At 49.7% G+C, this 13,595-nt stretch overlaps 1 protein-coding gene across 9 annotated transcripts in view; it reads left to right on the plus strand.

The window, feature by feature from the left end:
- The first annotated feature begins 6,308 nt into the window (after positions 1–6,308).
- The window catches only part of GDPD4 (glycerophosphodiester phosphodiesterase domain containing 4), a 51,398-nt gene continuing 44,111 nt past the window's right edge, over positions 6,309–13,595 (plus strand). Inside the window, exons 1-4 of one of the 9 annotated variants that reach the window (XM_068930700.1) lie at positions 10,512–10,601; positions 10,800–10,841; positions 11,184–11,349; positions 12,874–12,971. The gene's annotated coding sequence lies outside the window, so the exon portion shown is untranslated. Of the gene's footprint in view, positions 6,393–10,443; positions 10,602–10,799; positions 10,979–11,183; positions 11,350–12,873; positions 12,972–13,595 lie in introns of those variants that run through there. The other 8 variants (XM_068930701.1, XM_009688292.2, XM_009688293.2 and 5 more) reach the window with 8 other exon arrangements.

Genomic DNA, 13,595 nt, shown 5'->3' on the forward strand with positions numbered 1-13,595 from the left:
AAGAGACTGGCCCCATCCTCTTGACACTCCCCCTTCAGATACTTGTACACGTTGATGAGATCCCCTCTCAATCTTCTCTTCTCCAGGCTGAACAGGCCCAGCTCTTGCAATCTTTCTTCATAGGAGAGGTGCTCCAGCCCTCTAATCATCTTGGTAGCCCTCCGCTGGACTCTCTCCAGGAGTGCCATGTCTCTCTTGTACTGGGGAGCCCAGAACTGGACACAGTACTCCAGGTGAGGCCTCACCAGGGCTGAGGAGAGGGGCAGGATCACCTCCCTCCACCTGCTGGCAACACTCTGCCTAATGCACCCCAGGACACCATTGGCCTTCTTGGCCACAAGGGCACACTGCTGCCTCATGCTTAACTTCTTGTCCACCAGCACTCCCAGGTCCTTCTCGGCAGAGCTACTTTCCAACAGGTCAACCCCCAGCCTGTACTGGTGCATGGGATTATTCCTGCCTAGGTGCAGGACCTTGCACTTGCCTTTGTTGAACTTCAGGAGGTTCCTCTCCGCCCACCTCTCCAGCCTGTCCAGGTCCCTCTGAATGGCAGCACAGTCTTCTGGTGTGTCAGCCACTCCCCCCAGTTTAGTATCATCAGCAAACTTGCTGAGGGTGCACTCTGTCCCTTCCTCCAGGTCATTGATGAATATATTGAACAAGACTGGACCCAGGACTGACCCCTGGGGGACACCACTAGCCACAGGCCTCCAACTTGACTCTGCGCCATTCACCACAACCCTCTGAGCTCGGCCATCCAGCCAGTTCTCAAGCCACCTCACCGTCCCCTCATCTAGCCCGCACTTCCTGAGCTTACCTAGGAGGATGTGATGGGAGACAGTGTCCAAAGCCTTGCTGAAGTCCAGGTAGACAACATTCACTGCTCTGCCCTCATCTCCCCAGCCAGTCATTCCGTCATAGAAGGCTATCAGATTGGTCAAGCATGATTTCCCTTTGGTGAATCCCTGCTGACTCCTCCTGATCACCTTCTTGTCCTCCAGATGCTTAGTGATGACCTTCAGGAGGAGCTGTTCCATCACCTTTCCAGGGATGGAGGGGAGGCTGACAGGCCTGTAGTTCCCTGGCTCCTCCTTCTTGCCCTTTTGGAAGACTGGGGTGACGTTGGCTTTCTTCCAGTGCTCAGGCACCTCTCCTGATTGCCATGACCTTTCAAAGATGATGGAGAGTGGCCTAGCGATAACATCCGCCAGCTCCCTCAGCACTCGTGGGTGCATCCCATCGGGGCCCATGGATTTATGGATGTCAAGTTTAGACAAAAGATCTCTAACCTGATCCTCCTCCACCAAGGGAGAGTCTTCCTTTCTCCAGCCTTCCTCTCTTGTCTCCAAGGTCTGGAATTCCTCAGGACTGGCCTTAGCAGTGAAGACTGAAACAAAGGCAGCATTCAATAACTCTGCCTTCTCTGTATCTTCTCTGTATCTGCTTTATCTGTACCATGGATCTGCCCTTGTGGCACTGGGCAGCACTTTGCTGCTTTTCATCCGCTGGCATACCATGCAGGACTGCTGAGGGCTGAGCCATCCTGGGATGTGCCGATTGAGTGTGTCCGTCTCTAACTGGCTACCGTTTTCCATGATTTTTCAGAGGACTTTCTGCCTTGGAGACCTCTTCCCCTGGGACGAACTTCATTGAATTGCCCAGCATTTTCTGGCAGTGGGAGAGGGTGGTCAGACAATTGTTTGGGGATTGGGAAAAGATACTGAAGGTCTCCGTTGGGTGGTGCTTGTTCATTTAGGCAACTGAAGCTGTTGTCTGGTTAAAAGGTTTCATCATGTCCAGGCAAACATTGGCTTCGGTTAAGTGTAATTTTTGTTTGACATCTCTTCATAGCCCGTAGGGAGCTTTGAACAAAAGTCTAGCAATTTTTTTTTCTTTTTGATTGCTGAATCAGTTCTGGAGAGTCAAATAAGGTAATTCTAAGGAATATAGTCTTTAACTGAGCATCTCTATGAAACTCAGACCTCAGCGTGTCTCCATTTGCAAACCTCCTAATGAAGTACCCCTCAGTCAGGGGTCACCCTTTGAAATCTTGGTGCGTGTCATTGGTGGAGGCTTTTCTGAGGATGAAAACAGCAGAAACTTCTTCATTCAGAGACTATCTGCTAAACATTTCCATCCTTGTTTAGGCACCCCAGTGAGGCAGGGTTTTGAGAGCTCCTGCAGCTTTCCTCACTGAGACCTCCAGGTTGCAATATACATCTTAATACATCTCCGTTCCCAAAGCCTCATTTCCTTCCACATGCACAAGAGGGAAAATAATGCGATTATCTCAGAGGGGTGTCCTGAGGCTGAACTTGCAATTCTGACCGCATCTGTGGCGCCTCTCTCAGAAGACCTTTAAGCACTTCTCACAAACCATCATGAACAGGGCTTACTTTCTCGTATCTGAACTTAGTGCCCTGTCTTCTTTGATTCTGGTGTAGATCTATGTAGTGATAAGGTTTACCGAGAGAGGTAATGCCTTATGTTAAATCAGAGGGGCTGCAGGGGAGGATCAAAGAAGAGAAGCTTTGGGAACAGATGACTTCAAGTCTGAGAGACACTGTGACCAGGAAGTGAAGTCCTGGTAGGAAGTGTATGTAGCTGAAGGATCTTGGTTTATTTGAAAGCAAAGGGAGGAATTAGTAGTAAGAGAAGCAATAAGCTTGTAGGTATAACAGAGGAAGAGATGCTAATTATCACACCCAGAAGAGCTCCCAGTTTTGGTCCCCAAGGCTCATTTTTTTGGGAGGATTTGTAGCTTTGTTCTAACACTGAGAGCAGGGAGCTTGGCTGGTCCTTTCTGATTCCCGTGGCTGTGATGCCCTCTCCTGGCAGCTGCACTAGGGATTAGTTTCCTTTTACATTGCCCAGTTTCCAGTGCAAGACCTAAAGTCTGAGTGCTACCTACTCAAGGCAGGCAGTGCGCACCAGCCAGTATAAGGAGGTGGGTGTTATAGTGGATTTGATGCCTCAAAGTGTCTATTCCCTTGCCATTGCCTCACGTCCTCCATCTCCCCCTTTTTTCCTATCTCCTGAAGGCCGAATGCCAACTCCAATGTTTGTGTGCCTGCGTCTGGAAGAGTGCAAACCTCCCACAGGCAGGAACCATCATGGGAGTTTCTTATTTGCTCGTTTGAATCTGTTTCTGGTGATGGTCGTAAAAACTTGGCAGTCTTCATCAGCAGGTTGCAGGGTTGGTCTTCAGCTCTGGAGATCACACTGCGTATTCAAAGCGAGTGTCCATATCCTAGGCAAAGCCTGGATGGCATCTGTCTCGCTGCTGCAGGGACTGCTTGTAGCACTGGCTCAACAGGGGCTGGAAAACCCACCCAAGAGGCTGGGGAAGGGCCCAGGTAGACTTCGCTGCCCCAGCTGAGCTCCACACTGCTCCATGGCTTGCTCTACCAGTTTCCTTTGAAATGGTTTGGGAGTCTGTGCGCATACTTGCAGGAGGTGTTGGTGTCAACCCTTCCAAGACAGGTCCTGTTCAGTCCAACCTGCCGTCTCATCATTTTGAAGTTATTCTTTACCCTTATGCATTACAGCAGCTTCCTAAAGGAAATCTGTGGCTCCTAGAGCCATGGTGAGCCCTGTCAAGGACAGGATCTCTGCTCCTGCGGCACCAAAGCCCCTCTGATGCGAGGTCCGTTGTGTGCATGCTTGTGCATCAGTGGGGTGGGTAGTGAGGGAGACTGGGCTAGATCAGAGAATGGGCTCAGCTCTGTGCTTCCCTGGTGTTTGCAGTCACCCTTACGCTCCCATACCATGTGTCCCAAAATGCTGAGCTTGCATAAATTTGGGGGTAGCAGCTCTGCTTGTGTTCAAGGCCAGAGTCCCACCGGCCGTGTGCACAGCCATAAGGGTATCTAGGACCAAGTGCACCTGGACAGGTAACGGCCACTGTCCAGTTCCTCCTTCCAGGGGCTGTGCTGGCACAGGAGGGCAGTGACAGGGTTGAAAACCACTTCCCTATGTTCTACTCCATTTCCTTCCCCAAGCTCAGGGCTCCAAGGATGATGTTTCTCCAGGTGGGAAATATCTGCCACTTTCTTCTAGCAGAAATTTCCCCAGACAAATCCATGTTTTTACAAATATGTCAGGCTCTAATATGGCCTCCTACTCAAGCAAGGCTTTGTTGTTTTTACGTGTTTTGTAGGTAAAGGATCTCTTATCTTTTTAAAAGACCCATGAGAGAAATGTTTTATCAGTGAGAGAGGCTGATGGATTGCTGACGCTAAATCCTCATTCAGCATCCACAGGAGGTTTTTGCAAGACAAGCTGTTGAGTGCTGGGCACAGATTTGTGTGGCTTAAGCTCACCCTCATGCAGATCTCAGCCTTGGTAGCTTGGAGGAAGACCCACTGCCTACTGTGGAGGAGAGGCTAAAAACGGGGGCCTACAAGGACTTACTGTTTTGCACTTGCTGTGTTCTTATCCTCTTCGTTTAGGATTTGCTAATGACCGTTCTTAGAGAGGACATCTGTTCTCTAGCAGTGGCTTTTGGCAGTGGAGGTGCTGGGACCCAAAGGGACCCTAGGCTCCAGGGGTGCTTCAGGAGTGGCCCAGGCCAGGGACACGGTAAGTCGTCTCGCCTCCTTTGGCCCCACAAAGATGCTGGCAGGCAGGTCTCTGCCCAGAGAAGGCTAGGCCAAGCTGCAGATGGGTCTGGAGCAATGGAGAGAGATGTGGCGGTGAACCCAAACCAGGCACTATCCAGGTCTGCTTTCCCCTCGCAGCAGGGAGGGAGGGCTCGGTGTGCCCAGGCTGGTACAAAAGCCTTAGGCAGAGCTAGTGCTCGTGTTAGCGTGCTGGGGAGAGGGATGTCTTGCCACAGTCCTGGCCTTTGCTTGTCTGGGACAGCCAGCACAAAGGGTAAAAAGTGCCCGGTAACGTCTCTGCCCATCTCTGCTGGACTTGTCCTGGGAATGACAAGTGCCACCCAGAAGGCTCTGTGGTGACAAAGCTGCAGCACCAGCTTCAGGCCAGGGGGTGAGAGACGGAGAAGAAGCCCTTAACCAACATGAGCAGTGGAAAGCACCTTTGCTGACCCAAAGTGGAGTACCAAATCTGAGCTCCTACAAAATTCATTGGGGCTCAGGAGCAGGTGTCCCCTCTCTGTGTGGATTCCTGAAGGGTGATCAGTGTGATTTATAACCTGAGGTGCTGGTGCGAGGTGGAGACCTTTCTGTGACATCCTCGCTGAGGAGCAGCAGGATGTCCCTGCCACCCATGGGTGCCTCCTCAAAGGTGAGGGGTTCATCAGGGAAGGGGCTAACGCAGTTCTTCAGGATTCATCCAGCGAAGAGGACCATTTCGAGCACCAAGGCTCCATAAATAATCTCTCTCGACATTAGCGTGAGCTGCCTGCCGCGACAAGCGCGGTGGCTGTTTCACATGTGCAGGTGGTGAATTCTTGCCACTCATCTAAAAACAGGGCACGGCAAGTGCATGCTGCCCTGGCAGCAAGATGGGGATGCGGGCAGGAATGGTGGGCTGCTCTCCTCCGGCCCACTATAATCCAGGGCCGCGCTAGGATGCAGCAATGGTCGAAGTGGGAGCACCTTTCTCTGGAGGCAGCAGGAGGACTGCCCAGAGCAGTGTCTTAGGCTCTCATAAAGCAAAAAGGTGCTTTGCTCCTGAAATCCAGCAAGTTCCCCCCAGTGTTTGCCACATCGCTCCATTCCGGTGCAGAGACATTTAGCATTTTCTTGAGCTTTTCCTTAGATACCTGAGGACCTTTTTATTTTGTATTGGTCCCTTTTCTTCCTCGCTGGTCCTTGCATTGGGTTTTTCTCTCTGAGACTTCCCTGGACCTTCAGGGTAAATCAAGTTGTGAGCTCCTGTCTTATCTGAGTAAACAGCAACCCCCCTGATTTCTGCCAGGAAAGAACAAAATGAAGGAGTTGCCTAAAGAACAGCCATGAAATAAAGAACAAGAAGGGAGAGGACAGTCTTTCACCCTCTTTTCATAATGCTGTATAAAACAGTCCTCGCTGCCAGCAGCAGCCAGCCCTGTCGTGGGAGAGCGGGTGGTGAGGAGTTGCTGCAGCAACCGCCGTGAAAGGCAGAGAGTTTGTCGCTCTCGGCCAGCCGGCTTTGAAGTGTGGTGTGAAAGCTCCCCCGTCCACCCTCAAATCACACAATGCCGCTTGTATTTGTAGCGTGGGGCCCGTTTCGTACGGTCAGGCAGTGTGCAGGGCTGTGAATCTGTCTGATCCCCTCCTTTGCTGCATGCTTCAGGGATGCGTCTCATTAGCGAAAAATGCACTTTGCAAGGCACAGCCCAGGACTGCTGGTTCCTGCCTCTCATCCAGTCCAAGAAGTTCAAGGACCAAAATCGGCATTTTCTAGTTTGATCTGTCTCATCGCGTCCTCACGGATCAAACCAGGTAACTTTCAAATCAGTGGGGTTTCTTCTCTAATCAAAGTGATTCGGGGCTTAGTTTATAAGACCAGAAGCAGAATTTGGCCCCAGAAGGAAGGCTGACAATTTTGGCTGCCTAAAGTTGCTTTCTGAGTTTAAATTCAGATGCTTTGGGCGGAGTTTCGTGCTCAGTGGCTCATGCTCACTCCAGAAGAAACCGTGGAGTCTCTGGCACGTCTCCATGGGCTTCGCTTCTCCACAGCTTTATTCACTGCTCCTGCCATGACTCGGGAGGGGGCAGCAGCATTTCCTGGGAGCAAGTGGGCTTGAAAATATAAATCACCCCAGGCTCCAAGTAGCCTTTCAGAGCCTGAGAAATAGTGGTGAAGGAGATGTCCTTGGGACTTGCCAGCATTGTGTAAAAGCTGGTGCTCCCCATTTGCACAATGCTGCTGCTTCACCAGTGCGCTCAGTTTCCCCACGCCGCTGTCCTGCAGGAGAGCAAGGACTGAAGTCTGGATCAGTTTGGGTCACCTCTTTCTCCTCCTTCCCTCCTACATTACCGTGCTTGGAAATGCCAACGCATGCTAAACAGTGCAGTTTCTGTAGTTAATCTTGTGGGCATGTCGCTACCTGCATGAGTCACCTGCTCTCAAGGCTCTGCAGTAGCACACTGTGCAACCGTGTGCCAGATGCCAGCAGGGACATGAGCGCAGCCTGGAGGGGACCAGCTCCTTCGTGCTGCCAGGGTGGGAGCCCAGCAGGACTCAGCACCCTAGAAGAGGGCGAATCTCCCAAGCACAGGCGACCCTGCAGCACCTGAGGGGCACTTGGCCTCGCAGGACAACTGGGGCATGCCGATGCTGGAGGGGGGGGACAAAGAGGTGGTGAGCACAGGATGGGATGTGGGTTTTGGTAGGAGAAGGCAGCCGTGGAGATAGCCTTGCTCTGGTGAAGCAGGGAGTGTGTCAGCAAAGAGGTTGGGAGAGGGGACATGAATGCGTGCGTTTCTTGAGAAATACAGCCTTGGACTCCAAATTTTGGCCAGCACACTGCACAGGGAAATCAGCCCTGTGCCCGACACTCCCTGTTTGTGTTGCTTCCTCTGCGGTTTTATCTTCTCCAGATGCAAACTGAATCAAAACTCGACAGGGTTCAAGGCCAACCTCTCCTGCCGCTATCCCCTCTTTCTTTAAGTTGACTTCTACAGCACCAGGCCCATGCAGATGCTGTTTATGGCCTCGTAAACTCCAGGGTCCGGCTTGCTGATGGCAGGGCTCCAGCAGGTCCTAATGTGATGCTCATGGGGGTCCGAATGAGGCCCATCACACTGAGCATGGTAGTAACCCTGCTCACTTGCCTTTGCTGACAGCTGATGGGAGGGCTGGGGCACAGGTCGATGATTTTCTGATTGAGATAAACTGGTGAACTCTGAGCTGAAGATACTGAGAGATAGAGCAGCCTCTGCCCTGTCAATGAGTCATTTGTCAGGTATATGCAGAGCAAATTGCAGCATTAAAGGCTTTACGTCTCTGCACCCAGAAGAAAGGGCAGAATGCAAAAGTGCAGTTATTTCAGGGCAGAGAACAGAGATATCTGGGATTTCTTTTCCTTGTTTGGGGATGGGGTTATGGATGTGTTTTAAATGGCCACCCTTGCTGGTTTTCAAGGCTCTTTCCTTTAGAGCAGGGAGAGGAAGATGTTCCTTAGTGCTACCCCCTTATCTCCTACATACCTCATGGAGTCTTTCCATACCATGAGGATGCAGCAGTTGGAGGAAAGGCCACGCACTTGAACAAGCGCTGGGAAGGACTGCAGTGAAGCCCCTCAAGGATGCATTTCTGTGAGCGCTGACCTTGCTCTAGGCTCCGAAGGCAGAGCAAAGCTCTCAATCTCTCTGTCTTCTTCACTACTTCTTAAACTTGCTGGGCCACCACCACAAAATGCTTCCTGCTCTGCGGGGCTCACTGGACAGGGACCTTTGGGATCAGAGTGATGAAGCTGTGTCCAATACAGCCTTCGACGCACCCCACACCAGAGTCTCCTTGAAGACTGTATGCCTGCTTGTGACTCTCCTGGAAAGCGTCAGGCAACAGGGATAGTCAATGTGCTGGAGACAGGACTGGGGCCTCAACAGGAGGTGACACCACCGGAGCTGGATGTCCGGCAACGTGCCTGAGCCTGTTCCAGGAAACTTTTTGATTAGAGGTTTGGGCGCTACAGTGATGGTCATGCTGTAAAGCAACCTGAAATTTGAGCTGCCTTAGCTGTTAACAGCTGGAGGAGAAAGGAGAGTAAGAATGAAAAGAGAAGGAGAAATGCATCCCCTTGAAAAGGAGAGGCTGCAAGAGCATGGCTTTGTAGCTGCACTCTCAGTTATGTTTAGGTTATGTAGCATTAAGGGAGGGTCGGAGGAAGGGACAGCCTGAACCCTTACGGAGGACTCAAGGACCAACAGGGAAGAGCTCCAGAATGGGTGGACGTGTCCCAGATGGCCCAGCGACCTCCTGGATTTACTTGCTTATACATGGGCTGATGTTCTCCTGGTTTTCTAGTAGTCCACAGAAATATCCAGACATCCACGAATCTGAGCTCTTCCTATGTATGGTCAGGGAAAGTAAAGCTTAAAAATAGGAGGTAGCTACAGAATAGTGCATGCTCTGCATCTTATGATTGTGCGGAGAATTTCTAGAACATTTTCTCCTACATAAATGTACTAGTAAGGAAAAAAAGCCAGTAAGTGAACTCTGGAGATTCAAACTGCTGGACACCAACCTGCAAGGTACTTGAAAAAGCTACTGTTGCTTCTTCCTATATTTCTTCAGTGCTATCAATCAGCCTCCCTAATCTCACACTTTCCTGTTATCAGGTTTCCAGGAATCAGATCATAAAACAAGTAATATTTCTACCAGTCCACACACAATCCCATGCCATGTCTATTTACCCCAGAGAGCTGCGTGTTAGGTTGAAAATGATCACTAACAAAACCAGCTGCTTTTACCTTCAGCACATGCCTTGGAGTGCCCTCATTTCTTTAATGTTCTAAGGGAAAGGGTAATGATGGTATTTTAGGAACCAGTGTTGTCTGAGGATTAGCAATACTGCTTTTATAGTGGTATTATTACATGTCATGTTCATCACTAGGTTTCAGAGTGAATCAGGCTGTCACCTCTGTAGCCCCTTTCTAAGCACAATACTTCCAGTTAGAAATTTATCTCTGTGGCCTGAAAGACCTAGAAACTGCTGGGCCATCATTTCTGCCCTGTTTCTTCCCCTTTGTATTTGTGCTACTCATTTTTGAGGGACCCTCTGGGTCCATCTTTTCATCCAAGAAGAAAACTCAGAAAGTGAGAGACAACAGGGAAGAAAATACTGCACAACTGGTGTTTCAGAAAGAGCTCTCCAGGGCCAGGGGCTTATTTCTTTCGTCTCTTGTGCAGCAAAGAGCTATTTAGGAGGAGGAGGAGCTGTATAAGGTTGCATAGCTTTCTAATCTGAGAGCCTTTACAGATGTCTCTCTGAAAGGCCACGGCAAATTCAAGCTCAAAAACTCATTGGAGATCGCAAAATGCAACCACACAAACTGCTTTTGTTTTGCTGATCTGTCCTTCACTCCATCTAAACGATGTTATGTCTCTAATAGGATTTAGATATTAGAGCCAAAAACATTGCAAAAATTAAATAAAATAACCAATGTTCATGTGTGGGGCAGTTTAAAAATCTGGTGCAGCGGATTCTTTCTCAGAGCTTACACATGTGGGAAATGTTTTTTCCAGAGAATGTTTAACAGTAGTTTTAACTCTGAGGATCAACGATGACGTGTCTTGCCCAAATGTCCTTTGGGATATTTCCTCAGACCCCATCCTCTGGACATCTAATTCTGCGAGGGCGGCATTTTAATATCAACCTTTCATGTTCTGCATGGGTTTGTGCAGGGCAAGGGATGAATCAAACCTGGTTTAGCCTGGGAGTCCCCAGCTTTTCCCAGAGCCATACGGTGAGCAGCTGCCCACATCCCATGACTAGATTTTAATTTTTCCAGCCTTTGGGACTGAATTTATTAAGCCCCATGTGGCCCCTCCTACCGTGGGAGGGACAGCTCCAGCAGCCTCTCTAATGCTGGGTGTCATACAGCGGTGCCACCATTTGGGTCCAGGAGTGTGACAAGCAGAGGACACAGCAATCCAAGTGAGGCATAAAACAAAAATTACCCCTCCATGTGCGTCCCGGAGCGGTAAGTTAACTCGTCCGTCCTATTGCTAAAGATGTTTGCCTGCTAGATGAAATACACCTCTCCTGGCTCTTTCCTGCCTGCCATAAAAGTTAGTACCGAAGTGGGGGGAGATTTCTTTGACTTTTTCCTTTGGACTTTTGAGTGTGTTGGTTGGGATCCGATAGCGGGTGATTGACCTTGCTTCTCCCTGAATTGCAGAGAGAAACAAAAGCCTGAGGAGCTGCAGAATGGGGAGAACCGGTAACAAAAGCTTTCGCTGGGGAGCGAAGGGGTTTATTTGATAGCGGGGGGCTTTCAGCAGGCTCAGCAGGAGTCCGACCGCCCCATTGAAGACAAAAAGACTTGGTGGTACTTAACAGTCCAGCTTTGCTCCCTGGGTACGCACCAGGCAAATTCACTCTTAACTTGTTGAGGGGAGAAAAGGGAGCTGGGATGAGACATGAGCGATGGGTGGCTGATCGGGTGGTTCAGCTGGGGTGGCTGGTGGGAAGGAATTGGTGGTGAAATAGTTTTAATGCCTCTGATAAAGGGCTGTTTCCATAGTAAAATGGATAAAGGAGCCTCTCTTTCTCTTTCTGTGAGCTTGCCTAGCATGTGAACGGCGAGGTTGATTCAGGAGTAAATAACCCATGAAACGGTAACATCTGGCAACAGCTGTAAATAATCAGAACCCGGCTAGAAAGGCTGGAAACGACATGGGACAAAAGCAGTCCAGTCTGACTTTTCCCCTGCGGCTGCAAATTGCTGTGTGAGTTTTGGTGTGCAACTGTGTTCTTCCTCTAAGTCGGATGCCTTGGCGTTGGGCCAGATGCTGGTGTCTGTTACGCAGGTGTAAATCAGGAGGGAGAGCAAGTCCTGAGGAGCTGTGCTGGGTTTGCAGCTGAAAGCAAGATTTGACCCTGATTTAGTTTGCTGTTGTTATTGTCCAAATTATACCTCACTTGTAGCTATAAATGCAATTAGCAGTGAAATGAGTAAATTTTGACTTCTAGGAAAGACTGAATTTTAATTCAGAGTTGGGTGCTCAGCTAATAAAAAGATAGTGCAGATTTTCACTTCTAGGAGGTCCAGCCCATGGTGTATATCACCTCCTGCTAGCTGGTTTTGCTTTTTCTTTGGCAACCCTAATCTCACGATTGTCCAAATATAGTGTCTCTCAGGGCTTATTCTCAGGCACATGACACCAGGTGGAAGGGCAAGAGAGAATGGAAATGATTTCCTACAGCTGCTCAAAGCTTTTTAGCTACGTTTAAGAAAAAATGCAGTGTACCATGAGACCAGCTGGATTTTAATTAAAAAATTGTTCTGAATGTGAAATGAGCCAAAGCTGTCACTTCCTTTCCAACTTCGCTATTGAAATGCTTAAAAGGTGTGCAAGATTTCCAATGCAATTTGGAAACTTTGCAGAAAAATAAAAAGCTGGGTTTCATGACCAGTCCAGTAACTTTCTTATTCTATGACATTAGGACTAAGGAGATGGACTGAATGGTGTCTTTTGAGCTTTGCACATCTGTTTCTGTGATGAAAATGCAGCTCTTTCTTTAAACACAGAAACTTGGTGGTAACTTGTGAGATTACCTGCATTTCAGAAAGTGCGTCTGTGCAAGCAGTTACTGTACAGTGCTGCTTAGTGTGATAAAATATCAGCCGAAATATGAGAAAGTTTTTTTTTTTTTAAGCTCATGGTCCTTTGACAGTGTGCACTTCATCTTCTTGGTAGCCCTTTTTCAGACAAGCGTTGGTGGTTGTATTTAAATGGCTTTAGAGGTTACTGCCCCTCAGCAGAGATGTAGTTGTGCACATGCTGCTGTCTCCTTGCAGTGTGCAGTAAAGCAGGTAAATCCTGCTCTGGTGCAAAGCCCCAGCTCCATGGCTTTGCACAGGCACGGGATCATTGCTGGAAGGAGCTCTGCAATGGTTGCTCCATGCAAACAGCAATGTTGTGCGTGCAGCAACAGCCTGGCTTTGGTCTGCCCAACTGGAGTACAGTCTTGCGGTATTTTGAGGCAGAAGGTCTGTACCTCAGCTTAGAGTGACCACCTGTGGTCTGGCTTACAGGACTGCCCAAGAGACCCCTGTGCTATGCAGTAAGTCAGGGACTTCCACTGTGTTTTAAAAGACCAAGTAGGATAAGAAGTTGGGAAGATCCTTTGGGCTTCATCTCCCACCAGAAGGAAAGAAAGGGAGCCAGTATGGGTACAGTGGCTTGAAGACAAGTTCTGTGATGTTGCTGCCTTTGCCCATGGTGTCCTGAACCATCTCTCCATGCCAGGCTGATCTCTGAGCGCAGCAGAAGCTTGGTCTCCACGTTGCAACCTCTGCTCCAGCTCCAGACACCTTGTGAGAGGGAACCGAGTGGACTGCCTGCAGGTGCTCATCTGTTCACCATCACATCCTCACTTCATCCTTCACATGCTGGGCCCCTGCTATCCCCGCAGCATTCAAGTAGGAGCCCCTGCTGGTGGCTTTTTGGGTGCTGATGGGTTGGTATTTGGTGAGACCCCCCCATGCCCACAGAGGGCCTTGCTCATGCTCCCTGTGACTCTCCCTTTTAGCAGGACCTCAGTGTTTGTTGCATTTCAACTCTTGCTTGTCCTCTGCAGGGAGAGGGAGGGGAGAAGAAAGAGTGATGCTTTGGAGGGCTTAATAGATTGGCTGTATCATGGACAGGTCTCTGGTCTCTTATTGGTCACACTGCAGGGAATGTCCTACTCTCCTGTGATATGCTTTTTCTTGCAAGTCTTTGTGGTGTCCCCAGAGAAGATGGTGGGTTAAGCTTGAGGAGGACCTGTGCTCAGGGTCAGGAAGGGCTCTCCATCCGGCTGGCCCAGGCCCTTTCTCGTGGTCGGCCGCTTGTAGTCTGCGCAAGCGTGTGCCATTCTGTAACAAGAGATCGATGAGGAACCCTTTCCTGGCACTCCTCTTCTGCAGGCCTTGTGCAGAAGCGAAGGCTCTTGGGACCATCAGAGCATGGCAGCTCTTTTCTTTAGTTGT

The sequence above is a fragment of the Struthio camelus genome, chromosome 1 (assembly GCF_040807025.1).
Source record: "Struthio camelus isolate bStrCam1 chromosome 1, bStrCam1.hap1, whole genome shotgun sequence".
Lineage (NCBI taxonomy): Eukaryota > Metazoa > Chordata > Aves > Struthioniformes > Struthionidae > Struthio > Struthio camelus.